Source organism: Gorilla gorilla, chromosome 3 (assembly GCF_029281585.2).
Source record: "Gorilla gorilla gorilla isolate KB3781 chromosome 3, NHGRI_mGorGor1-v2.1_pri, whole genome shotgun sequence".
Classification (NCBI taxonomy): Eukaryota; Metazoa; Chordata; class Mammalia; order Primates; family Hominidae; genus Gorilla; species Gorilla gorilla.
Genome location: NC_073227.2, coordinates 145,113,037 through 145,140,490, shown reverse-complemented (window position 1 = coordinate 145,140,490; position 27,454 = coordinate 145,113,037). Strand labels below are relative to the sequence as shown.

At 34.7% G+C, this 27,454-nt stretch overlaps 1 long non-coding RNA gene across 2 annotated transcripts; it reads left to right on the top strand.

Annotated features, from left to right (window-relative positions):
• The first annotated feature begins 296 nt into the window (after positions 1-296).
• Positions 297-15,807, top strand: LOC109026563 (uncharacterized). 2 transcript variants are annotated; one of them, XR_008678966.1, is made up of 4 exons: positions 297-343; positions 9,269-9,317; positions 15,230-15,375; positions 15,514-15,807. It is a non-coding gene; the product is annotated as an uncharacterized lncRNA (long non-coding RNA). The 2 variants fall into 2 exon arrangements; XR_002005574.2 differs by lacking the exon at positions 297-343 and adding an exon at positions 7,698-7,834.
• Positions 15,808-27,454: the final 11,647 nt, after the last annotated feature.

The window sequence follows — 27,454 nt, the reverse complement described above, 5'->3', positions numbered from 1 at the left end:
CTATCTCTTGAAAGACATTTTTTCTGGTACTTTTTTCCTGACTTTATTGGCAACCTTTCTGACCTATTTTATTTTCTAAGTATGTCTTTTGGGTAACTATATCTGAAATATCACTTTTAAAAATGTATTTCTGGATCTTAAATTTTAACCAGCATGGGACTATTACTTTTTTAATTGGTTAATTTAACCATTTACATAGTTATAATTACTATTAGCCTTTTCTTTTATCTAATTTATCTCTTAATATTCACTGCATTCTACTTTCTTTTCCCTTTCATGTCTTCATGCCTTTCAGGCCTCATACTAGATAGACACGTTTTCTTCAGTACTTTGTTTTCTTGTGGTAAGTATTTATACATTTTTATCTTATACATTTGTATTTTAAGTACTTATAAATTTTTATCTTATTTTTAACAGTATCTAACGCTTATTTATATGTATGTCCAAATCTGAAACAAGAAGAGAATCTTTTTCTGCTTTCACCAGCTTTTGATATCCTTTTTCTCAAATAGCAGATACTATGTGAAGTTTATTTACAGATTGTTATGGGTATACATTTGTCAGAAATTGTTTACTCAGACAATAATAAATGACAGTAAGTTCTATACCTAAACTTCTCATATTTTAATGCATTTTACCTAGTTTGACTTATCTTCTAAATGTAATATAGTCTCTCAATGTTCTCTCAGAGAAGGTCTTTTCATGGTAAAAAATCTGAGTCCATGTAAACCTAAAGTATTTTTATTTGGCTCACATTTAAATAATTAAAAATGAAATTCTAGGTTTAAATTTATTTTTCTTCAACAATTTGAAAATAATTTGTTATATTTTTGTACTTCATTGCCTTGAGAGAATTGATATTAATCTGATTTCTCATCAGTGATCACTTGCAGTGACCTATGTTTCTCTCTCATATTCTTTTAAATGTCATCTTGAAGCTGGGCGCGGCGGCTCACAACTGTAATCCCAGCACTTTGGGAGGCCGAGGTGGGTGGATCACGAGGTCAGGAGATTGAAACACAGTGAAACCTTGTCTCTACTAAAAATACAAAAAATTAGCCAGGTGTGGTGGCACGCGCCTGTAGTCCCACCTACTGGGGAGGCTGAGGCAGAAGAATCCCTTGAATCCGGGAGGTGGAGGTTGCAGTGAGCCAAGATCTCACCACTGCACTCCAGCCTGGGTGACAGAGCAAGACTCTGTCTCCAGAAAAAAAAAAAAAAAAAAAAAGTCATCTTGATCTCTGATGTTCTTATGTGCCTACTGCACATCTGTTTATCTTTTTGCAGGCTCCCATGTACATTTTCAAACAGGGATCTCTTATCTTTTGAGGATAATGGATTATCATTTATTATTTCTTCAAATATTTTGTTCCCTTCATGTACTTCTGCTTCTGAGGTCTTCTCATAGCTGATGGTTAAATTTCTGCTTCTATGCTCCATTTTTATTTATTTTGTTTATTTGTTTTTATATCTCTTTGTGTTGAGAAACTTCTTGGAACTGCCTTTTAGCTCACTAATTTTTTTTCTTTGGCCAAATACAGTCAGCTATTAAACCCATTCACTGAATTCTTTATGTCAAAAATTATCTCTTCAAAACCTATGTCTCTAATAGATTCTTCTTAATAACTCTCAATTTTGGCTTCATGTTTCCAATCCTCTTTCCCATCCTGCTGTGTGTATCTATTATCCCTGTCCTCTGAAATGAGTTATTCACAGCCTTTGTTTCCTTTCACAGTGGTTTCCCTAAAACTTCACTGTGAGCTCACCTTTAAAATACTTGGTACCATCAGTTGTCTACTAATACTGATTATTAAGGGAGGAGATAAAAACCTAGGCCCTAGCATAAGCACCTAGGGGTGAATATGTAGAGGGGAATTGAGGACACATTTCAAGGCAGAGAATTTCTTGATTGACCTCTGGGCTTTCTTGGTCATAATCTACTCGATTTCTCTTCCAGGATTCCCTTATCTACAACAGGGCTTTCAGATGTGCTGGCTGTGGCTCTGTTGTTTTCTTGAAACCATTTTTCACTGATACAGTTTCCTAGTTGTGAGAGAGAGGGTGAAAGGGGAACATTGTGAGGATGCCTAATTACTTGCTCTTGTGGTAGAACCGTACCAGCCAGACCCAGAGTGGTCTTGATGTTACACTGATGCAGGCAGAGTGATGGGTAGAGAAAAGAACACACCTGGAAAGCTCTTTTTTATTTCTCCTTCAGAATCTGTGGTCCTTTTGAGTTCCTAAAAGGCATGTTGTTAGTTGCTAAAAATGGGTCCTAGTCTCTCCTCTAGCCTCTGCTATGTTGTGTTTTAGTGAGGAAGTCAATAGCCTAGGCTAATTTTTCATTTTGCTAGAACTTGAATGTGAGTGTGAGTGTGTGTATGTTGTATATATTGTCCCTCAGGAGATACATCTGATGTTCAGAGAATATTTATATAACTTGATGTTAGCATTAAGTGAAACTACCTTCCCAGTTTCTGCTGTTCATTGTCACTTAGGTTGTATCAACCTACAAAGTGAATTTGATAAGCTGGGGTTTTGTTCGCTTACTATCTACCGTCGTCTATCATCTATCTATCTACCTACCTACTATCTATCTATTAATAGTCTATCTATCTATAATATTTATCCATCCATCCACCTACTTTCCTCTCCAACTGAGTAATTCAGGATTCAGAGCAATATTTGTAAAATATGATTGTTCATACCAATGAGATATTTGATAATGATTTGCATTTTCCTTGCAAGTTATATAGGTACTATAAAGAATAGCATTTTCCCAAGTGTTTTTACTTAAGAAATACAGGTAAATAGTTGATTTGTTTAGTTAAACAAATGTTAAAGTTATCTTTAACAAACAATTACTCAGAATTCTTTTTTTTTTTTTTGGAGTCAGAGTTTCACTCTTGTCGCCCAGGCTGGAGTGCAGTGGTGCGATCTCAGCTCCCTGCAACCTCTGCCTTCTGGGTTCAAGCGATTCTCCTGCCTCAACCTCCCAAGTAGCTGGGATTATAGGCGCCCACCACCACGCCCGGCTAATTTTTGGTATTTTTAGTAGAGACGGGGTTTCGCCATGTTGGGCAGGCTGGTCTCGAACTCCTGACATCAGGTGATCCACCCACCTCGGCCTCCTAAAGTGCTGGGAATACAGGCATGAGCCACTGTGCCTGGCCTACTCAGAATTCTTATTAATGTACATTGTGAATCTTTGGGAGGAAGTTATAGCATAAAGTATATATCAAAGCATAGTAAAAATTTTAATGTTTAGAGACTGCAGACAGCAAATAAAAGTATAATGAAAAGTGAAAGTCTGCTACCTGCTATACTCTATTAATCTTTTCTTGCATTTTAAAAATATGTAAGTCAACACAATTTTATGTGTTCTTGTTTAAAAATAAACAAAAGATAATAATCACACTGTTGTACACCTTGTGGTTTCTGTTTGGACTATTTTTACATCTGTACTTATAAAGGTAGAGTCAAAATTTGAAACTCGAAAGTGTAATCAAATGTTTTAAAGTTTCATGTTTCTGTTACCAGTTTTTCTTCATGTTCTGTAAAATCCAGTACAATCCACACCGATATCCCAAAAATTACACAGAGAAGGACTGTTGCTGTTTTGTCTGATATAACTCTGAATTTTCCCTTCTAATTATACATCCCTGTTCACTGTCCTTCCTGCTAATAGAAATACAAATTAAACGAACCTGAAGTTGCTAGATATCCCCACAACCATAACAATGAAATGATTCTAAGATTCCTTGCCTTGATTTATTCCATAATGTAAAATACGTTATATAGGATGAATTTATTTCATTCTATTCCACCTCACTTAACAACATCGTGCTTAAATTTAATATAAACCAAATCTGGTTATTGACACCAAAACAGAACATCAATTCAATGAAAAGGAAATAATTAAATTTGGTATCTAATTATTTGGCCCAAGTAGCTCTTCATTTAACAGAAAATTATCACTAACTCTTTATACCAAGATAATTAAGACCCGCTGCAATTCTCTTCCATGGTAATTTTTTTCTTAAAAATATAAATAATTCTCTTTTTCATGTATTCACCTCCTCACAATTAAAAATCCCCTGCTGTTAAAACCCATAGTAATTCATGGTTACATTTTTCACTTCAAGGCAGTAGTCAATATTTCAGCCCAGGTCGTGCTTAAGGCAATCGTGTGCTCATCCTCATCACAGGCTTACAGTGTGAAACTGGACCACTTGTTTCCTTTACTCTAACTTATCCTGTCAATTGATTTTTCTGAACCTGTGGCATATAGCTCTCATACATTTTTTATATGGCCTCACCCAACCAATATAGAACAGAAATAAGCTACATTAGGTCCCTAATCTACAGTTGTTTTCTATTTTTTTCTTGTCTTCTTCTTCTTTTTTTTTTTTAATAAACATCAAGAACAGGCCATATTTAAAGCCAGGCCATAAAAGCATACCATTTTCTAGCTGAATAGAATTATGTAAATAATCTGGTTTAATAGCCTCACTTCCTTCAGCCAATTTACTTATTTTATAGACTTAGATACTGAGACCCAGAGAAATTAAATTGCCATGATCTTGTAAATGGAGACATGTAAATTAATTTCATCATATATTTTCACTCCCTGTTATTTTTCAGTACTGAAGCTTATAAACTTTATGCCCATGTCTATATTCAGAAAAACATATCCCAAAACCTTGGAAATCTTCAGAGTACAAGGAACGGTATGAATTCTCCAAAAGTATACCTTTCAGCTTCCATGCGTGAGCAAGTACTCCATGGCAAATGTGTGGAAGAAACTAATAATCCTGACCCATCTGAGGGTAAAAGAGTAAAGAGAGAGAGTATGAGAGCCAGAATAGAAAGTGTTAGGAAAAATTAACGACAAGATGGACAATGATTAAGACCTAAGGAATCAAGACACAAAGTATGGTATTGCTTCAAAATGATCATTTGGGATTTTTTTTTTCTAAATGTAAAATGGTTTAAAATACGGCAACCCAATAATATTTGACCAATTTCTTTTTTCTCTAAATAAAATTTCTTATTTTGAGGGGTACACATAAAAATCAAGTAATTCCCATGATAAAACTTCCAATTGATCAAAAATATCAGTTTACCTAGCACTAATACACATTTATTTTTTTAAACCTCACAAATCTACAAGAGCTTTGAGGCAGCTTTAAAAATAGAGTTCAGTCTTCCAAAATCTACTAAAGGAAATCAATAACATAGATTTGTTTGTGGAATCTTGGAAACGCAGCTATCATAATATTTGAGCAAAAGAATAGAATTAAGTCTACTCAACCCATTGCTCATCAATACAACATTGCATATGTTTCTGTGTGTGTACTAATATTAGTAAGTTTGGGAGTAGGACTTCTTTTTAAAATATATTATGCATTTTGTTACTGTGGTGAATAATTCATCTAACAATCACTGGTGTGTATTTATGTATATTTAATGTGGAAAGTCATCTTCTATTTTTAGAGGTTCTTACCATAACCTATGGTGTATTTAAATTCAATTTATAGAAATACCATAAAAGGCCATTTTCCCTTGATGTACTAATCCATAGTTTTAATCATTACTGTAGCTTCAGGTTTTTCTAATTAGCCTTACAGGAAGGTACTATAGCTTAATTTTTCATCATTTATATTTCATGCATAGACTGTTCATTTACAGAAATTAAAATCCTCACTTAAGTAATGAGTGAGCACTGCTGATAATCTCTGCCATCTGAGTGTCAGTTCAATAAGACCCTGCTAGCAATCATCCTCAACTCAACATTCAATCTGTTAACTTTTTAAAGTAAAAAGAGACAGATCATATAGCGGCTTTTAGAACTAATTACACAATTAGGTAGCAAGATTTTGATGTGTTAAGTTTTTGAAGAGACTCGGTGCTAGGAACAAGAAAAAAACACAAAGATGAAGAATAGAAATAATTTGTTTCTATTCTCTTGGAAAACACCAAAACTTTTGAAGCAATGGAAAAAAATATATGAAATATACTTTGAGTATAATGCTAAGGCTGGGAGCCCAAGCTTGGGGCAAGTGTCATTTGACATTGCTAGAAAAGCCTGTACCCTAAATCCTTGGTTTGAAATTTGCAAGCTCACATTACTTTTAGGAGAGCCATACCTGAATGTGTGAAGTTACTTCTGCAGAACACCAGTGGATCTGCTGCACTTGGCTACCCAAATCTTGGCATCTGCTTAATAGATGGCCAAATCTTTAAAATGAAATAATCATTAGAAGTTATGTACTCCTCCACAAAAAGTAGCATTATTATTGGAGAAAATATTTTTATCATCATAATAAAATTACATTATTCCAAGGCCGGGCATGGTGGCTGACACCTGTAATCCCAGCACTTTGGGAGGTCGAGGCAGGTGGATCACTTGAGCTCAGGAATTCGAGACCAACCCGGCCAACATGGTGAAACCCTGTCTCTACTAAAAATACAAAGAATTAGCCAGGTGTGGTGGTGCACACCTGTAATCCCAACTACCTGGGAGGATGAGACAGGAGAATCACTTGAACTCTGGAGGTGGAGGTTGCAGTGGGCTGAGATCATGCCACTGCACCTAGCAACAGAGCAAGACTCCATCTCAAAAAAAAAAAATTATTCCAGATAACATTTTATTTTCTATTTTACCTGTCTTAAGAAGAAACATTCTAAACCACAAGAACAAAAATATAATACTATCTTCAAATGTCATCTAGTGAAAATTTCATAGTTAACTTATTGTCCCTTTGAAAATACCAGATATGTGTAACTCTGTATGTTTATTTATTTCAGGACACAGTTCCTTAAAGGCAAAATAATATTCATTTGTCTTGATGACACTGATAAGGATTTGCTGAACTATTTTAGTAACTTATTCTTTAAAAACCCTCTTCAAACTGCCCAAGGAATCTAGGAAATATAAAATTTATTTTATACAGGCAAACCATGAAAATTATATCAAATGCACTGTAATTCATCACAATTTATTTTAAAATCATAAAAAGTCATCAATACGCAGGCTGGACAAATACTTGATTGTTCCTATATTTACATGGGATGGAAAATCTAGCTTTTAAGATAACTGTCATTATGAATAGTGAAACTACCTTTCCAAAAGTTATATCAATGAGAAAATTACAACAGTAAGCTAAGCTAACTCAACCCCCATCTTGCCTTTCCCTTAATTATTTCTGGGCTATTGGGCCAAGCTAATTTTGGAAGACATTTAGGCTACAGTTTAAATGATAATAAGACTTGTTCAAAATTCAACCGTTTTCGTAAAGCTAATAGGAGACCATCAGGTTGAGGGGAGGAGAGGCACCTGAGTCCTGCTAAGGTGCAGACATTATTCCAGATGTTATAAGATATGCAACCTCCCCAGTTACTCCTACAAATAACATCACTTTTGTAGATTGGTCTTTTGAGATATCTTTCCAGGTTTTATTGCATGTCTGACAGCCATGGCTCCACCTGCATCAACAAACCCCCCAACTCTTGTGGCCCCACCCAGAAGCAATTCAGCCTGCTCAGGAGGACAGCTTCAACCCCCTATGATTTCATCCTTGCCCCCACCAATCAGCAGCAAGCACCTTGTTGCCTGGTCACTCCTTACCCTTCCCCCAAACTGCCCTTGAAAAACCCCTATCCTATGAGCTTTGAATGAGATGATTTGAGTAGGAACTCCATCTCCCACGTGGTGTGGCTGGCCTCGTGTCTATTAAATGCTTTCTCTACTACAGTGCCGTGGGCTGTCTTTATGCGGTGGGCAGGAAGAACCTCTCAGGCAGTTACAATTACAAGCCCACAAATTAATTAGGTAACTTAAATCGTATTTAGGACTATTTTATTTACTTATTTTTGGGGGGTAATGTTACTTCATCATCCAAGCCAGAATCTACTCTTATTCTGAAAGCTTTATTTTATTTAAATAAATTAGCAATAATTAAATTCCATTTTGCAAATTTGAATTTGGTATAAGGGTGAGGACTCAATGTGTACTCCTGCCTTCACAAGACCCTTTTAGAGTCCTGAGAACTGAATTTGTCACAACCAGTTATGAAATAAATCTTAGGGCTCATAAAGTAGGATGGTTTAATAAATAAAAAGCATAAGACAATGCATTATGTTTACTAAAAATTGTCCCAAGTATTATTATTTTTCCTTTTATATTATCACATGTCAAAAATAGTTTTTCTATTTTGTATAAAGTCCCTGTCAGCTTGTTGAAATTCCCAGATAGAAATAGAATGCTCATATCAATAATAACAATAATACATTTCTACTTTTTAGTATAAAGAGACTGAAACTTTTGTGTAAGCTTTAATGCTGTTAGAATTGGCTTTTTAGTTGATCCTACTAGGTGTATCCAAATACCAATTAGGCCTTTCTTTCTTATTTTCTTATACATGGCAATTTATAAATTTTCAAAGTAATTCCCTTTATGTATTACATTTGTGAATGAGACAGCTATTAAATTAATGACAATTGGCCCTTAAAAGTCAAATAATAAGTATAGAAAGTAAGAAAACTAAAGAATCTGTGACCTATAAATACCCCACAAAAACCCATTATTATAACTTCCTTGCAAGTTGATATTATTGGCATAAAATAGGAAACTTTTAAAACAGTTATAAATTGTTTTTATTTTTTATTGTATTATTTCCTCTTCCCTTTCTATAAAGTTTTCTTCCAAATAATGTGGTATTCTCTCATCTCTCAGAATCCCAAGTTACTCAAGAGCACTCTCTGAATTGTGCAGGTGGTGGTAGCACATGTCAGGGAGAGGAGGCACTGGGCTGGAAGGAGAGAACGTTTTAGCGTGAGGCAGAGACAGTACACACAGCAGCTGACACTGAACAGAAACACCAAAATAAACTCGATCAGCTCTGTTGATATCTAATGGAGGCAAAACCCTCTGTAATAACAAAATTCAAGAATATATATTATTTTCAGTCTTTAATTAACTTACAGAATTTTTTTTCAAGTGTCTATACCAGTCATTGATTGAAAAACCGCATTTTATGTTAAAAACTAGGGCCAAGTTATTTTAAACTTATCAAAGAGAGCCAAAAAAAAAAAAAAAGAGAGAGAGAGAGAGAGAAGAAGAAGCAAAGAGACTGTCTTCCATTATAGCTAACTTCAGATTTCCGCTATAGCTGATATGGGAATAAACAGTAAAGTTAAAAGCTCATTGAAGATAGTTTTATAGAAAAACTATGACCATGACCAGGACTTTATCTTTGCATTACAGACCCAGTGCTGTAACACACTAGATACATGACTATCAAGCTGAGAAGAAAGTGAGTAGGATTCAATATTTTTGTTAACTAGCTTTAGAAGAAATAAATAAGCTTTAGAAGAAATAAATAAGCCAGTTGATGTTGGTTGTCAATTGGCAGCTTTAAAATTAAAAGCCAGACTGGAATGTTTTCACATTTTCCTTTTCTTTTCCGTTGGACTAAGCAGATACGCAGTAAAAGTAATTCAGGAGGGAAGAGGGCAATACAACAGCAGGTATGTCTGTTGATTTCTCAGGTAAACAGCCATAATTGGTAAAGGGCATTTACAACAAGAAGCCACTTCCATTCAATATCAATAACCTACTTAAATTGGATGGCCAACACTCACTCTACAGCACTACCGACACCTGGTCCAAACACATTTGTCCTTCCCAAGGTTTATAGAGGCCTTCCAGATTGTGAGAGACTGAGTTTTACGGCAGCAATTACTTTCTTTTTGGTTGTAAACAAGAGAATGTGTAAGAGTAGTAACAAATACTGTTCCGCACCACTCTGCAAATAACCAACTGGGTAGTTACTCCACTTTTGGTCTCTCAACTTGAGAGTAATAAACTACCTATTGTGCAAACGTTATGGCTTTGCATGCTACAGTTACATAGCAAGTTAATGTAGCAGCAACTTTCCAAATTAAAAATTCTGTGTTCTGTCTGAGGCTTTTTGTTTTACAGTCTCTGTTTATAGTAGTTAAATTGGTATAATCAATTTTAATAGTTGACAACTAAACCACCTGTTTTGAAGTTAGAGTCCTGTGAAAAGTTACTATCTCTTCTAACTTCAGATGAAGGAGAAAAAGTTAAATCAGAAAATGTAATTGCTGAAAAACCAGAATAAGTCAAATCATTATCCCAAATGTCACCCAGAGAAAAAAGAAAAGATTTTCTGTTAAGGTCAAACAATAAATCCTATTTTTTGCAATACCAGAGTTATTTCTAGTGAATGGAGGAGACATTTGCTCTTTAGTATGAGAGGTCAATTGAGTCAACTAATGAGATAAATTATACTTAATTGCTAATTTTAGGAGTCCAAAAAAGAGAATGTATTGCTTTAGTATCGGAGACAGACTTAGTCACTCAAGAGTGAGGTTGAATAGTGTTATTTTTCCTTATTGGTACACCTCCATTTCAGCAGGAACACAAGACATTTGTCATTCCCTAGCCTCACTCAGCTCACTGCCCCAGAACCAAGAGCACATGACCTCTCCCCGCCCCATATCTCCTATTTTAATATTCACAGTGTATGTCTGTGACTCCCAACTGAAGGGGCTTTCCTGCAAAGGAAGGATCATGCCGTATGTATCTTTAGTCCCGACAACCCCTAGACCAGTGCTTTAATTTAGCAGATACTCAGCAGATAGATGTTTGTTAAATAAATCAAACTTGGCAAAACATGGTAAATCAGATTACCTAAAAATAAATAATGCAGATAAAAATATGTAAAGTTGCAGCACTATTTGGTTTTTAATTATTGAACCTTGATAGACAAAGCACAAGTACAGACATAAAATAGCATTTTAAAATTGTTATTGACCTGCAAATTCACCCTTATCCACAAATTATTTGTGGCACAATGAAAAGGCTTTTAATTTCAAGGAAGCTCAGAAACAGAAATAAGTAAAACATTTCATTCTGTCTTTTTTCCTATGTTAGAAGATCCATTTCCCAGAAAATGATTATTCTTCACAGATAGTATTTGGGATAGTAATTTTTCTTGATTGAGAAATATTAATTTTATATTCTTCCTTTCTCAAAGCTGTTTATTTTACATTGTTTCTTTAAAAAAAATTACCTCTGAAGCAAAAGGCTTTAGCCAAGGCTACCCTAATTCACTGATTATGGAGATATGGTAGTTTATTTTCATTATTCACACAAATTTGTTCATCTGTTTTGGAATTTTTGTTTAAACAGCATTAGTTTTCAAACCAAGTATGCATGCTTTTGGCAAGGATTCTCTTGGAAATTTTATCTGGTAGATGGTAAATATGGCTTTGTTTATTTAAAAAAAATTGGAGGATAAATACATTTACTATATACACTTGTGGACAAAAATTAAGCAAGAAATTTCTGAAATAATTTAAAATTTATTTCTTCATTCCTCAAACATTAGTTCAACATGTTATGTGAGTAGAATTTTTCTGTGTATCATAAGCAATTGAAAAACAGAAGGTAGAGTCCTTACCCTCAAAGAGATTATAATCTAGCAGTGGTACAAATATGCGTATGTAATGTATTCAAATCCTTAGAAAATAACACACAATACACTGGAAAAATAAATGTGTATTAAGGGAGTTCGAGTGAATTCCCAGCATGGGCCAGATTTAATTAGAGAATGCTGTCCCCAGCACCCTGAGATTTAATAAATTTAGATTGTTGGAGAGAATTTAATTGTTCCTTCTATTAGAAAGAATTATATGAACAAAGGTTCAGAGAAATAAATGGACAATATAAGAAGAATTTTTCAAAAAATTTTCTAGGTTGGATACAGGAACAAAAATGGTAAAGATAAGAGATAAGTTGAGAAAGGATAGTGAATGGAAAGTCGCAAATTCTGAGTACTAAAATTCCCTCCCAGAAGAATAATAAATTTTAATTGGGAAACACTTTTGATGAGGTTGGTGCTATGTGTAGCACTTTACATATGATATTTTTTATCCTTTCCATAACCGATGAGTTAAATCTATTATCCCCACTTTGTGGATGAGGAAGATAAGGGGCTCCAAATCACACAGATCAGAGCCCTGGCCTCTCTGAACCCAAATGCTGTGCTCTCTATAAACAGTGTTTAGTAGGGAGAGGTTATGTGTACATTTGTGTTACACAGACATTTTCTAAGAGGTATGTAGACAGAGTTTTAAAGAAATCAACTTCCTGATCTTCAGTTTCTTTACGTATTATACCCTAAAATTTATCAGACTGGATAACAACCTGTGATGGATGTATCACTTTTCACAGTTGCTCTTCTCTTACTTTTTAAAAGAAAAGTGTATTTTACATCCATCTTGAATCTTACCAGAGTACACTGTCAGAGTATACACACCTTCAGGGCACTAAGCAAAGGAGTAATTCAAAATATTGGAGTCAATGTGAGAAATTACATTTCTGAAATACTAGAAAATGAAGTTCCTGCCAATCAGGAGCTCTATAGCCTGACAACTAATGACAGTGTGCACAAGCACATAGGTTTCACCTGGAGCTTGTTAGAAATGCAAACTCTTAGCCATGCTACAGGTGAAGTTTAAGATCTCCAGGTGATTCTTATACACATTAAAATTTGAAACACACTGGTTTGTAATTTTTACCTTCAATGAGGAGACACTAGCTGTCAGCTTATTTTTAACTTATTTTTGATGTTCGATCAATACATAAATTTTGTTACATAACATTAAATATACATTTTGCAAATTTGTATTTATAATGACAAATGTTTAAATGTCATTTAAAAATAGAGGGGCCACGTCATATTTCAAGGTCATTTAGGAACCACATAAACAAAAATTTGGAAGGCCACTTCTCTAAACTAGCCTTATCACTGTCCAAAAAGGAGCCAGTCTACGATGTTGATTTAAAAAGTGATTTCATGAGGACAATGCTGAGAAAATCATCCTGGCATGGGAAGAAGGTGGCCTGATGTTTTACAGCAAGTGGTAATTTGTTAGATCCAAATTCTCAATCCATATCTACATATCATACATATATGACAATAGTTTTTTAAATACATAAACCTGGACATCATACCTAGAATTTTGAAAATAAGTCCAAGGTTGGACCCCAATATCTGTATTTCTAAATGCTCTTCATATGACTCTGATGGATAGTGGAGAGGGTCACTCTCTCCTTCTATTTCCTTCTACTCTCTTCTGGTGTGTTTGAGAAGTGGCCAAGGCAAGATGAAAACTCCCTTCCACAACTGAGATGTTTTTATGGTGAAATCCAACTAGTGTAGATATCTAAATTTCTACACACTCTGTTTATCTGTCCTCCAGGTGCTACAGAAATAGAAGTGTTAAGAAATATTTCAAAAAATTGTGTCTTGATCAATTAGAAGGATAGATTTTCCTATAATTCTATAGGTAGGGCTAATTACAGGGTTGGGAGAAAAACGGATATGCAACTTTGGAAGTATTGACATATTTATTAGACATCTACGTGGAATATTGAAGTTGAGTATACTAATTGGACAGATCAGTCTGGATTCCAGTATTTGTAGAGATATAAATTTGAAAGCCATCTGCATATATACGGTATTTAGTTTAAGATTTGGATGAGGTTGCCAAAGAAGTGACTATAGACTAAGACTTAAATAACCAGTCCTGGACTGCCCTGACAACCTGCTGCCAAATTCAATGGTTTTACTAAAAGAAAAGTGTACTTAGGTTCTTAGCTTTTTTTTTTTTTTTTTACCCAATATTCCATTTCCTTCTCTTTCTTAAAACACTCTTTTTCTTTTATATTTTTAAAAACTCATTTGTCGGATTTTTCTTTTTCTTCACAGTCATATCTTTGGCTCAAATCTTGTGCTTAATTGTTAATGGGCCACAATGCATAGTTTGTTCACTTTCTGTGTCCCTCTTTCTCTTTCCATCTTTATACACAGACACATGCGTGGGTGCATGCATGCACACACATGCACACACACACAGTCTGCAGGTGACTGCCTTGTGTCACTGACCCATTTTCAACAAAAATTTATTGAATACTTAAGGTGTATCAGCAACTCTTCTAAAATCTTAAGTACCACGGTAAACAAACAAAAAATCCATCCCTAAAGAAGCTTATTCTAGTAGAGAAGAAAGATAACAAAGGATATAAATAAAGTATGTAGTATCTTAGATGATGATAAGCTCAACTGAGCAAAAATAAGGAAAGGGAAAGAGTCATGAGATCTAGAGGCTTATAATAACCAAAGCAATGGAGTAAACATATCAAATGTATAAAAATCCATGATACACAACACCCTCTCATTAATTTCAGGAGTTGTTAGGGAAATAAATTACTAGATAAATTGATCAACAAAAGTGAAAAATCAATAGATAAACTATATCTTGATATAGCTATCAAGGCTATAGAAATAGCCTTTCTTGTATAAACTATATTTCAAGGAAACCAAATAGATGAGAAGAATTATTATTTTAGAATTCTAACTTACAGATGTCAAATAAGTGATCTAATTAGAAAATCACTATTTTGCAGCAAAGAATGAAAGAATTCATCTGGGAAATAATCATGATGCTAAAGTAATTAGGTGAAACATTGATTGAGAATTTTATAATGTATTATTCAAGCTAACAGCTCCTGAAAAAATATTGATTGGACATCATTACACACCTACTGATGTCATAGAATAGGAAACACAAAGAATTGCCCATGAAATATTCTTGCCAACACAATTGAACCTTGAATCCAGTCAAATGTCTTGATATAAAAAGCAATTTACAGAAAATATAGGAGATAGAGAAACATAAAGAACACTATAAGCTACACTCAGCTAGATCAATGAGGTGGATCTTTGTTTGGGTCCTGGTTAAATTAACCAACTGTGAAAATATATTTTGGAGGCAAACAGAGAACTTTAAATATTTCTGGAGTATTACATTATTCTAGGAAAGTATTAAGTTTGTTAGATGTGGTAACTTACTGAGTTTCTTTTTTTTTCTCTAAGAAAGTATCCATCATCCAGTTAAACAATGCTTAACACATCTTTGCCATCTTGTTTCTTCTAAATTCCAATGCAATGAAGTTGAGATATTTTAAAGCCAATAGCAGATGTCACAATTAAAATATTAACAAAGAAATTCTATGTTTCCCTCTAAGGGAGAAGGCGTTTTTTTGTTATTGTCATTGTTGAATTTCTGAATTTTCAGGTGAAGAATAGAATTTCAGTAAAAGTTTTTCCTTCATGCCATTATTATTTTACAGAGACAGATACCTGAGTTCCCCAGTCTCCTGCAAGTTTGAGATCGGCTTGAGTGACAGTACTGAATTCAGTGTTAGAGGTGGCCTCTAAAAGGGGCTCTCACAATCTCCACCTCCTGGAATTCATGCCTGTGTGTAATACCTTCTTGGTGAGTGTGGGCTGGATTTAATGGCTCATTTGTAATAGGTAGAATATGGCAGAAGTGATGAGACATCACTTCTGAGATTAGATTATAGACGGTTGTGGCTTCCATCTTGCGTGCTTTGGTTCTTTCTTCCTCTCTCAGATCCCTTGCATCTGGAGAAAGCCACTGCCATGACATGCAGTAGCCCTGAAGTGAGACCTAGATGAGTACGTTTAGAAATAGATCTTCTGTGGCCAGCCAACAGTGACGTGAGTGAGTCCAGAAGCAGATCTTCACCTAGTTGAACCATCTGATGACAGCAGCCCCAAACAAGTTTGATGGCTACTTTGTAAGACACAGACCCTAAGGTTGAATCACCCAGATATATCACTATGAGATTCCTGACTCACAGACATGGTGACGTAATAAATGCCTCTTGCCTGGGATACTTTTTAATGCAGCTATAAATAATAGAATCAGGATAAGAAGGGATAAAGATCGCCAGAAAAACAATAAAATAAAATCTGTCACAGACAAAGGAGTTTTGGTTTTTCTTTCTCTCCCTTTTTAGGCTCTACATGTTACTAACCCTATCACTGATAAATGTCCTCTGTGGGACTCTCTGACTCACACTCTCATGTTTGCCTTGGGTTCACCTATATTCCTCTTGTCTCATCCCTTTCCCCTCTTTTTACTTTTATTTTCCCATAGCACCTGTTTGCCTTAACTCAGCCTTTTAAGGTTATTGAATCACTTCAAAATTGATATTGGAAGTTGTTTTAGCTATTACAAAAACATCATATTCATTATTACAAGAATATGAAAACTTCCTGCATCTATGGATATGCAACCTAAGTATTTGATAACAGGATAATAAATAGAGAATAAGTGTTTTACACCTCTGTCCCAGGTCAGGCAAAGCCTACTTGGGGTATTTGGAAGAAAAGATAGAGTAAATTAATAGATTTTTGACTGTAGGTGTTTTATAACTCTAGTCTGAAGCTAGCAAATGAAAATTGCTCAGTCTTAAAGCAAAATGCTAATAAAGAAAATAATGTAAAACTATTTGCTCTTTAGTTTAATACCACAGGATCTGTATGCTTGGATCTACATGATGTGTTTGTTATAAAATAATTTCCCAGCAGTGTCAGCATTGGTATAGCTCTGTTGTTTTATAACATTCCACTGCAACTTGTTTAATATAAAATTAAGTCATAATTAGACAAAATGAAACTGAATAATACATTCATGTTAAAACAAAATGTACCAGAGATTCAAGACGGAGCCAACAGAGAAAGGTGTCTGATCTGCTTCATCGGTTGCATCATTAACATCATCACATGGAGTTTAATAAATGACAGGCACTTTTGTAAGTATATCCCTTATGTAATTTAATTCTTGCAGAAACCATGTGAGGTAGGCACCACTATTATTCCCATTTTAACATGAGATAAATGAGATGCAGAGGGACTAAATAACTTACTCATGGTATCAGAGCTATTCAGTGGCTCCAGAGTTTATGTTCTTCATTGCAGTACAATACTTTAATATCTCTACTTAAAACAAGCATTTAGCTTCCCTAAAATTACTGTTGATAGGGTCTGAACCAAGATCAATGAATCTATCATAGTAATAAATCTAACAGTGAATCTATCATAGAATCTTTCTTCTATGCCTTTCTATGCATAGAAATGCAGAAACACAAACACATAGACTAATTAGTAATACCCGTGCATGTTTAATTTGTTTTTAAGAAGTCTGTTGCCAAGGAAATGGGCACCAAGTCATAAGTCTTTATACCATAAGCAAGGTCAGAAATTACAAAAAATCATTGATGAAGAATATTCAAATAGTTTTATATTTTTTTCTAACTAATATATTGATTATTCTTTAAGAATGAGTAATCCATTTTGTGCTATCTGTGTTACTCCATTTTCATGCTGCTGATAAAGACATACCCAAGACTAGGCAATTTACAAAAGAAAGCCATTTAATGGACTTACAGTTCCACATGGCTGGGGAGGCCTCACAATCATGGCAAAAGGCAAGGAGAAGGAGGAGCAAGTCATGTCTTATGTGGATGGAAACAGGCAAAGAAAGAGAGCTTATGCAGGGGAACTCCTTTTTTTAAAACCATCAGATCTTGTGAGACTTATTCATTATCACAAAGAAAGCATGGGAAAGATCTGCCCCCATGATTCAATTACCTCCCACTGAGTCCCTCCCACAACACGTGGGAATTGAAGATGAGATTTAGGTGAGGACACAGCCAAAACATATCACTATCTAAGCAGTAATTATCTGTAGATATTTGTTAACCAAGTAAAGATTTCGTTAATGATCGTGACCATTAATATAATATTCAGGTTTCCAGTTCAAAGTGCCATTATTAAAATTTTATTTGTCTTTAAGATATTTTTATGTTTGCAACAATTTAGCCACACTTAATTGTGATTTATAGTAAAGTCAAGGTTCTTATTGCTAAAGATAAAAAAATGCAAAGAGCATTCCTTTTATTCTCTATACCACCTTTATTTGTAAACATTAAATTGTTTTTGTTTTCATTAGAGTATTTGTTTGCAGTGCTAACAAAGAGGATAACAATGAATATTAGAAAAGCTAGTTTCACTGTTTGAATGTAATATTATGTTATTCTGAAGAATTCTGTGACTCATTCTTGAGAGAGCACAAAAATAATTTACATTAAGCAAAAAATTAATGCATTGCTTTGAGCCAGTGTTGTGTTTTATTTTTCTTTTACTATCATAGTTCCAAAGATCATTAATAAGGAGGAAATATTTTGCATTAGAATGCAGAAAGGCTGCCATTTCTGTTAACTATGAGTAGGAAACATAAAATATTAATATACAGCAACCAAATTCAAAATGAAATTAGAGTATAGAAGTGATTCTTGAGGAGTTCCTCAATAATATACAGAACGAATGCTGAAAATTAAGCAGAGCCCTACAGTACTGTTTATTTCTTCTTTGTAAAGTAAAGATAAATCATGTTAACCAGGTCAATGTGATCCTGCAATTTTTTTTTTTAGTTAACTTGGATGATTTTTATCTTGCTTTAATAGAAGAAACCTGGCCACTTCAGATTCTGCAAATGGAGCTCCTTGTCACTGAGCCCCAGAGATGTAAACAGAAGTAGCAAACAGGTTCCTCTTTTAGTGTAAACAAATAAGTGATTTTTTAAAAAAACTTCTGAAGGGATTACTTGTCCATAATGTGAATTTTACATTTTTATTCACATATTCATCCATAAGAAACACTAGGTGAATGCAAAAAAACTGGGCCAAATAGGCCTAGCGCATACACACACCTCAAACATCTCTAGCTTCCTCAGTAGATGGTGTCTGATTATGAGCCACCATGAACTGATTTTACTCCACGTTTATAATACTTCTGATGGCCACTCCCACAAGAAAACGTCAGGGTTTCTTTCAAGGTAAGCTGTTATGTTTACTGTTGTATTTCTTAATGATTTGACATGGGTAAAATTATGCTGTCATTTTTGTTCAGTTCACATCTTCTCTTAGGAGTCACTGACAAAGTATTTGAATGTCATGCCCTTCACTTCATTTTCCCTATAAACCCTGTGGTTTTATTGCAGGATTTTACACAGTGTGTTGATTTATAAGAATGTATATGTCATGTTATAGCAGAATTCACTGCATTCTGTTTGGAAAAAAGTGAATTACAGGTTTTTTCAAAGGTCCCTTTCCAGGGATGCCATGTTCCCAACAGAAAAGTTGAATGATCCCAACATGAAAAGTTGGTTTCCACTGTCAAAATAGAAAATGCTCTCACAAAACTATTGTTACCTTGCTTCAGTATCCTCTAGAGACTAATAGTTACTAAAAAAAAAAAAACCTGCCAACTTCAAATGCAGTTATAGCATTTGGAAGATCAAGAAACTTGTCTTTTGTTAAAATATATTTATTTTGCTAATCTTGGCACAAAATTGTTTCATGCTGATTCCTATAAAAATATTTTTTGTTTTAATTATTCACATGAAATTTGCTTTTAGTAAATCTATAATATTTAGGGTCATTTTAATAATAAAGAATCACTGGATGAACAGAGTAAAATATGAGTGTCTAGATACTTATCTGATACTGGAGACCTAAGTGATCAGAGTGGGAGGTTCTATTAATAGCACTGAGTGACAAATTGGAAGCCAGTCAAACTCAAGGAAGTGAGACCAGTTAAGGGGATATTACAGTGACACAAATGTAAAAGCATGAAGCCTATGGTAAGGCAGGAATGAGAGGGGAGGAAATGAAATCTACTAAGGGGTAGATGTTGCAGGAGCTAGTAGGATATGGTAGGAAAGGGATGGGAGTAAAACAGTTCTCAAGTGTTTCACTTCAAATCTGGTAGTGATACTGTTTAGAGGAAGATGCATAAATGAGTGGAAATATGGTTAATAAAACTTTTGACATGCTGATTTGAGGGGGGCTTTGATATATACAGTTGGCAATATCTCATAGGTGGATAATTATATAGGTACAGGAAGCAGTAGAAAAGTAGAACAGTCCAGGCTGAAAACAGATTTGGATTTATATATAGCAGAACTTAAAATGCTGAGTTTGATGAATTACAGATGTAGAATGAGAATAAAAGATGATTGAGGATGATGCCCTGGGAACATCAGAATTTAATGGTAGAGTGAACAAAATGGAGCCTATAGAAGCTGAATAGGAACAGTCAAGAGGTAGATGAGAATCAAAGTGTATTTGCATATGGAAAGTGGAGATCCACATGTGTCCTATAACATTATTTGAACTCCGTATCTTCTCTGAAAAGAATAAAAGAATATAAAAAGTAGATGATATAGAGAGAATATAAATGATAAAGCAAGATCCTAATGGTGAGAGAGGAAATAGACATTGCAAACATAGAGAATTTGACCTTAAAATATTAAAGGTAGATGTTCCTCTGTGATGTTAGGAAAGGTGAAAGTCTGTCTGAAAGCCACAGTAGCTCTGCTAGAGAAGCATCTGGATGAAGGAACATCGCCTTAACGGTCTTGATTTCTCCATAAGATGGGACTTGTTCTCTGCTAAAAGTGGTTGCACTCGGGTAGCATTAGAAACTTGGGAAAAAAAGGAAAAAGGCATGCAATGCTACATGGACAGTGCTTTATAGTGACAAGTTATTAACAACAGTTTTGCTCTGTAGTTGTGAATCTTGTCTGTACTGTTCTGACACTGTCTCCAGAAATACTTGGACCTTCAGGTTTTTCTCCAATAAGGAGCAATTTGCACTTATACTTTATTTTAGAATAATCAAAATCAAAATAATTTATAATATATTATACAATTGTCCTGTATATGAATTATTTAGATTTTCTACTGGTATCTCAAATTAGGAAAAATGTTGGCTGATTCTCAGGTCATATATTGGTTAAGTCAGATTTTTGCATTAGTTAAGGGAATTATTTTCTAAGAAATTTTCAACTGCATATGCTTAACCTATAACAATATTTTTTTTAAAATACCAATTTATGATAGTGATTGAGTTCTCAGAATGCAATTCACAATTGCATTGTTTCTATCATTAAGGAAATCTATCATTAAGGAAGGGGACAACATCTTCTCCTACCTCAGATTTGTTGTATTTTGGCAATGGGTTGAAGCTGTGTTTTTGTACTTTACTTACTAGGAAATTTTGTCTTGTGTGTAGTCCTTTGATAGGCTGAAGGCTATGACTTTGATCATGATTCTAAGATAGAGAGAAAGTAATGACAAAGTACTGGGAAAGAGATCCTGGTATGAACCCAAACTCTGCCACTTACTTATTTTTTGATAATGGACAAGTAAGGGACTTTACGTATGTGAGCTTTGGTGTCTTCTAAACACTAAAAATAAGCCTGACAATGTGTGGAATGGACTAAATGAGGTAATGGGTGTGAAAGTTTCTGGCACCTTTATTAAATGGTATTTAATAAAGTTTGATTGATAAGCTGCTTGGAAATTTCCTGCTTAATTTTTCACATAAAATTTATTTTTATGAGTCAGATCTTTTTATAATGAAACAGCGACTAAATAGGTGATTATATAAATTACATTTCATTTTCAAGTTCAATTTCATGCCAGTAGTCTTTTATGATTAAAGTAGTTGAGTTTTTAATTAAATATTCCAATTTTAAAACCTCAGGAAAATCCAGACTATTAACCATGTACATTTTATATCTTATTCCATTCAGAGTTTGTTTGATATACAAAACCTGATTTTACATTACATAATTGTTGTAAACTCTGATAAAGTGGGACAAAAAACTTAGGGCTGAATACAATGCCTTTAGGTGAACTGATAGAAGATTAAATGACTTTTGTTATCTCTAATATCTCTGTAACTCACTTCTGATTTCATAAAGCATATTAAATATTATGTGAGGATTTTATGTTCTTATGAACTCTTGAACCCACTGAGTTAATAAGTCAGGAATTCCAATGAGGTAGAGACCTGCTTTATTTAAATATGTCTACAAAGCCTTTTCTCATACTGCCTCCTTCCCTCCAGGGTGATTTTGACACAGGTGCTGCTTACCCTCAAATAAAAATCTAATCTTTTATTAGGCTACATTATGGTCTTGTGCTACCAGTAGGCTTTAGTTAAGAAATGAAAATAAGCCTCATGCCTCATCATATTTTACGTATATATGTACATACATACACACTCATACACACATACACATACACACAGACACACCCCAAGTTCGTGGTTTTGCACACAAATTCATGATTTTGAAGTCATCACAACTTTTAAGCCTATATTACAAGTCTTCTTCAATATGAAGCACTCAATTAAATGTCTAGCTGGTTGCTAAAAATAAATCACACATTAGCTATGGATAGTAAATCAACAGTACACTGTTCTCATGTTTTTCTTTTCAAAGATTTAAGAGTTTGTGAAGAAAGGCAGATGGAGCGCCAATACAGCACAATCTATTTTTAATGTGTAGAACAAGCCAGAGGAAATCAGTGTCAATACACCAAACTTGTTGACAGAACTAACTTTATCAACGTTCTCAAATATCACTCCTCTTTTCCTCTTTGGATGAAAGTAATGCAAAACCCCATAGGGGATTCTTATAGCTGGGCAGGCTATCAGGAGAAACAACATTTTCATCTGCTCTCTGGCCCTCATTCCCTATGCTTCCCCTGGGCCTTGGTCTGGTCAATTTTGTACTGCCCAGCTAAACAGCTTCCTTACCAGCCTCAATTTTTTTTTTTTAATTTCTTTCTTTAACTAAGGGTTTGATGTTAATGTCAGTCCTATCCCAAGTATTATTCCAGCTTTTATAATTTTATGGAATGAAAAGTCGTGGAATGAGTCATACGAACGGTAGAAGACAGGAAAGTAGGAAGTACTGTAAAGCACAAGCAAAGCAAAACAGGATGAAAGGAAGTTTTCGATTTTAAGTTGCCCAGGCTATGGCAGGCCTTCTTGCCTAATCATGATCAAAGAAAGGGCATGCTTAGAACACAGTATCATAAAAGCAAGCAAGGATATGCATAATAGGGATCATACTCTGGTTGTACATACAGATATTTACAATGTCTTTCATATGTTTCCTGACACCCTTGCGTTAGAGTAAGATTTCAACGATATTAATGAGGTCCTACTACATTATAGCACACATCTAGTGCTGAGAATAAAGAAGGAAACTAATAAAAATCTCTAACTTCAAGGAGTTTACAAAATGTGTTTCTCTCTGTTGGAAAAAATATGTATATTTAAAACCCTAGTTAGAAAAATCCTCCATCTTTTTGAACTGACTGCATAAGTACAGTATGCTGATCTTATGGACATTTTGATAGACTGAAAAACACAGACAAAGCCAAGGTCTGGCTCAGAGAGATAAATAGAGGCACATTGTCAGATTTCCGTCTGAAAAGGTTTTGAGAAAAAGAAATGCCAATTTTTAGAATTTTATTTCCTTCTACAAAGACTCACCAGACAAAGACTCCTTGATCTACAGTCCATGTAAACCTTTATTCCCTCAGAAAATTCATTTCAGTTAATTAAGAGTCAAAAGAGTATATTCTTGTCTCTAAAACAAATGAGAGTTCATTCTCAAACTCTATGAAGGTTTCAAACTTCCTCTTGTCACACAATTACGATAAGATGTGGATGGCATGTTTGTTCTTCTTGGTTTCTTAAACCATAAATATATGGTAAAGGTCAAGATTGAATGTAGTTGTTGTATAAACATCAAATGTGCTGTGGGTATACCATAAAACAGATTTACACAATCCATAAATTTGTCTTTTATACTAATTACCAGGTTACAAAGAACAGCATCAATTCACTGAGGAATTAGATTCTATTCAATCTGTGACAAATTGAAAAATGTTGATAATTAATAGAATATAATATATGTAGGAAGTATAAAAACAAGGCAGTCACGACCGGGCGCGGTGGTTCACGCCTGTAATCCCAGCACTTTGGGAGGCTGAGGCGGGCAGATCACGAGGTCAGGAGATTGAGACCATCCTGGCTAACACGGTGAAACCCCGTCTCTACTAAAAATACAAAAAATTAGCCAGGCGTGGTAACAGGCGCCTGTAGTCGCAGCTACTCGGGAGGCTGAGGCAGGAGAATGGCTTGAACCCGGGAGGCGGAGCTTGCAGTGAGCCAAGATCACGCCACTACACTCCAGCCTGGGCAACAGAGCAAGACTCCATCTCAAAAAAATAAAATAAAATAAAATAAAAGTAAAAAAACCAAGGCAGTCACTAACTAGGTCCAGCCCAACAAAAAGGGGAGACTACACTGAGCATGAATACCAGTAGATAAGGAAAATAGAGAGCTATTTTGAAGCTGATTATCATAGTCATTTAACAAAAAAGTTAATTTCAAAGAGTAATGTATTTATCCCAGTGTAAGTTTGGACAGAGATTTTTGTACAATAGTCTATGATTCAATTTTTGGTATATATCTGAGGAGTCTATTATTTTTTAATAACTTCCTGTATTTCTAGGCTCTTAAAGTTATTTGTAGATAGTTCCACAATACAGAAAATATTTTTATTACATATCTAACACCTTGTTTGAACTTATGGATAGGAAGCTACATTAAAATGGACATCAAATTAAAATAAATACATAAATCCTTTTCCCTAAGCTAAGTCCATCAGGGACAAGTATAATAGGGTAAAAATAGCATAACTATATAATGTTTGGCCCTGCCTTCACCTACTTTCTAAGTACTACAGTATTCTTCATCCCAAATTATTCCAAAGTATTTCTAAAAGACCTGTGTAGCTGTTTTTGGTGTGAGCTACAAACCAAACTTTTTCACTTCCACTTGGTTCCTGCAGTTCCTTTTTACCTCTTAGATTTCTGTGATGATTTCTTATATTGCTCCTCCTAAAAAGAAGCCATACATATACGGCTAACAGGGAACTAAACCGAGCATGAATACCAGTAGATGAGGAAAATGGGGAGCTATTTTGAAGCTGATTATCACTGTCATTTGACAAAAAAAAAAAAAAAAAAAAGTTAATTTTATCACCTCTACTAATCCTTGCTCACGTCCCAAGGAAGCCATGGGGGCCAGTGTGAAGGTGCTGACTTTCTGCTGAAGATGTTTCTCCCGTTGCAATTCTGGTACATGTGCCTCTGGCAGAAGACACTTCATACTCTTTATGACCCATTTATCATACATTTTTTTAACCACTTGCTTATACTATCACTGAAGCATGAATCTGTAAAGATCAGAGGATGATCTGAATAGAAGATACCATGCTGTTTTTAGAACCACCCTTCTCTGTGGACACTGGCCCATTGTCTCCAAACACCTTTGACTCTTTGACTCTCTCTTTCCCTTCTGACAGGCTTTTGTCCCATGGATCCTAGGTGAGCTGCCCTAACAGTCCTTCAGACTTTCCAAAACATGACTGTATTCTAGCAGAAACACAGTGTATTAATCCATTTTCACACTGCTGATAAAAACATACCTGAGACTGGGCAATTTACAAAAGAAAGAGGATTAATTAGATTTACAGTTCCACATGGAACTCAAAAACAAAAACACACACCTACAGCCATCTCATCTTTGACAAAGTTAACAAAAATAAGCAATGGGGAAAGAAATTTAGTTAATAAATGCTTATGAGCTAGCTGGCTAGCCATATGCTGAAGAATGAAACTGGACCCCTACCTTTCTATATATACAAAAATTAACTCAAGGTGGATTGAAGACTTAAATGTAAGACCACAAACTATTAAAATCCTAGAAGACCATCTAGAAAACAACAACATTAACATAGGCCTTAGGAAAGAATTTATGACTAAGTCCTCAAAAGCAATTGCAACAAAAACAAAAATTGTAGGACCTAATGAAACTGAAGATCTTCTGCACAGCAGAAGAAACTCAACAAAATAAACAACCTACAGAATGGAACAAAATAGCCACATATTACACATTTGAAAAAAGTCTAATATCTAGAATTTATATGGAATTTAATTCAACAAGTAAAAAACAACTCCATTAAAAAGTGGGCAAAAGACATGAACAGAGTCTTCTCTAAAGAAGACATACAAGCAGCCAACAAATGTATTTAAAAAGCTCCACATTACTAATCATCAGAGAAATGCAAATCAAAACCACAATGAGATGCCATCACATACCAGTCAGAATAACTATTATTAAAAAGTCAGAAAACATCTGACCCTGCTGAAGCTGTGGAGAAAAAGGCACACTTTTACGGTGTTGGTGGGAGTGTGAATTAGTTCAGCCACTGTAGAAAGCAGTTTGGAGATTTCTCAAAGAACTTAAAGCAGAACTACCATTTGACCCAGCAATCCCATTACTGGGTATATACCTAAAAGAAAATGAATCTTTCTTCTAAAAAGACACATGCACTTGTGTGTTCATCACAGCACTATTCACAATAGCAAAGACATGGAATCAACCTAGGTGCCCACAAATGGTGGATTGGATAAAGAAAATGTGGTACATATACACCATGGAATACTATGAGCCATAAAAAACAACGGAATAATGTTCTTTGCAGCAATATGGTTGCAGCTGGAATCCATTACCCTAAGCACATTAACTCAGGAACAGAAAATGAAATATCAAATATTCTCATTCATAAGTGGGAGTTGAAGAATGGGTATTCATGGACATAAAGATGGCAACCGTAGACAGTGTGGACTACTAGAGAGAAGAGGGAGGGAGAGAGAAAGGCTTGCAACAGTAACTATTGGGTACTATACTTGGTACCTGGGTGATGGGATCAATCATACTCCAAACCTCAGCATTATGCAATGGACCCAAGGTAACAAACTTGCAAATGTACTCCCTGAATCTAAAATACAAGTTGAAAGTATAGAAAAATTTAAAAAATGAAAACTTCCTACTAACATCCTTTGGAAACAGTTGAATGAAATTATTAAAAGCATGAAGATCATGTTTGCATACTTAAACATTAGTGCATGAAATAAGATTATGAATTGAGTTATTATGTAAAATAATGACTAAATTTTTATAGCACCGTTATAAACTGAATAATAGAAAACAGGGCCCTTGACAGTAATCTCAAAATATGGTAATTAAGAAGTTGGATGGTTAAAACAAAGATAAAGCACAGTCCTGAATGTTAATGTTTAAGCTGAGAATCCTCTGCTGCAAACTCCAAATAATGAGGATAAAACAGAAAGCCGATTATCACTATAGCAAATTATTTTGCATTTCTCAAGGCAAGTGTTTCACTGCCAATTAGGGCTTATTAGGGAAAAGGTTAGCTTTTATGCTGAACTATCTATCCTTGGAGTAATTATCCTTTTCATTTCATATGATTTCTCATGTCAGTTATCTACCTGGTCTCACTCCCTTCTCCTATTCTGGAGATACATAATGTTCTGCATGTAGTAGATTGAGAATTCTGAAACTGTAAAAACTCCAGCATTAGGATGGCAGAAGTCAGGCAGGTCCTGATATGCCTTCTCACCATCTCCCATTTAAATACCATAAAGACATTTAAAAATGAAGGAAGCTCGAAACAGTTTTGAGCATAAGAATAATGCCTATTCTTGGATAGTCTTCATTAACTTACTTAGCCCAACTGAAACCTCTTAAAT